This window comes from Echinops telfairi, unplaced genomic scaffold (assembly GCF_000313985.2).
Source record: "Echinops telfairi isolate 266 unplaced genomic scaffold, ASM31398v2 ScPeMD7_11;HRSCAF=52, whole genome shotgun sequence".
NCBI classification, from domain to species: Eukaryota; Metazoa; Chordata; class Mammalia; order Afrosoricida; family Tenrecidae; genus Echinops; species Echinops telfairi.
Genome location: NW_022103908.1, coordinates 525,566 through 527,119, shown reverse-complemented (window position 1 = coordinate 527,119; position 1,554 = coordinate 525,566). Strand labels below are relative to the sequence as shown.

The 1,554-nt window shown below is 55.5% G+C and overlaps 1 protein-coding gene across 1 annotated transcript in view; it reads right to left on the bottom strand.

Annotated features, from left to right (window-relative positions):
- The window catches only part of LOC101660276 (putative tyrosine-protein phosphatase TPTE), a 52,429-nt gene that overhangs the window by 25,666 nt on the left and 25,209 nt on the right, over positions 1–1,554 (bottom strand). The window lies entirely within an intron of this gene.

Here is a 1,554-nt window from a genome sequence, read left to right as displayed (position 1 = left end):
TGCTTGTACGTTGTTCCTGGGTGAGCGGGCAGCTAACTAGGGAGCAAACCACAGGAGGCCACGGCAACACAGCTACCGCAACGGGGCCCATGGCCCATGGCCCATTTGGGACGAGCTCTATGGTGACTGGGCTAAGGGACAGTTGGTGGGGGGGGGGTTGGTGGCCATGTGCAGTGGCCTCCAGCATTGTGCATAGGGAAGAGTTTTGTGCAGATTCAAAAAGATGACCTCAGGAGTCACTGGCAGGCGCCATGTCACTCTCTGCCTGTCCCCTCCAGCCGCGACTTGTGCACTTTCCAGTTTCCAAACTGTTTGTGCAAGGAGGCCCTGGAATCCCCTCAGCCCGCCCTGTGGCCGGCCGCTCCCCAGGCCTCCCCTGGAACCTGCCTTCTCCCCTCCAGACACAGAATCTGTCGGACGTCCGCATCCACAGGCTCTCCTAAGGGGCTAGTCAGGCGACAGGCGCAGTAGGGCATGCAGCATGGTTCTAGCCTTCCCACGGGGCAAGGCCAGAAAATGCAGGTCTCTAAGAACTACCATCCCAGACAAACGAACTTCCAGGAGGACCTGGCCAAGGCAGCTCGAGAGCCTGAGACTGCGCCGTGGCCTTGACCCCCAGCGACTCAGTAGAGATGCGGTGGTAACCTGTGCTTCTGCTCTGACTCATGCTGACAGGAAGCTGCGCATGCCCCCCCCCAAAGAAACAATGGAGGGGAGATGGACAGAAGGTTCACTGAAGGAGCTCCACATGACAGCCCTTCCTTGGCTCCTGGCAGCAGACTTCCCACTTCCCACTAGAACGTTGTATCACCACCCTCCTCTACGTCTCTCAAGCTGCTTTCCTGTCCTCTGCCTTGTCCCACAGCCCCAGACCTGAAGAATGTACTACAGCAGGTCTGTGGAGCAAGGACTCCCTACGAACAAAGTAGGAGGTTCTAGACTACTTTGCAATGCAGAAAAAGGGGGAAGATGTGGTTTTGTGCACTTCAAGGGAGATACAGACAGTCACTTCACATAACTAAGAAATGCTGGTAGGTGACTTAAGTCCCTAAACGAAACAGAAAGTTGCTCTGTGAGCTGGAGCCAGAGACTCCTTCAGGCTGTTGTAGGCACAGTGGGTGAGTATGCAGCGCAGACAGGCTCAGGGGCACTGACAAGCGGAACCAGTGTGTTAAGATTGAGACCCCAAACCCATCTGTAGGCAATAGGGCAGTCCCTCACAGAAGGGGCGCAAGAAAGGGATGAGTCAACCAGGGCGCAGTCTAGCACCAATAAAATGCACACTATTCCTCTGGTTCTTTGAGGCTTCCTCGCCCCCCACTATCGTGACCCCAGTCCTGCCTTTCAGTTCTGGCTAGACTGGTGCATGTACACTGCTACAGAAAAGAGCTCTCGACACACGGAATCCAGGTCAGATAGATCCCTCAGGTACAGAAATGGGAATAGGGATACCAGGAGGGTAGGGGAAAGGTGGGGGGGAAGAGGGGAGAAAGGGGGAACCGATCTCAATGATCGATGCATTCACACACACACACACACACACACACACACACA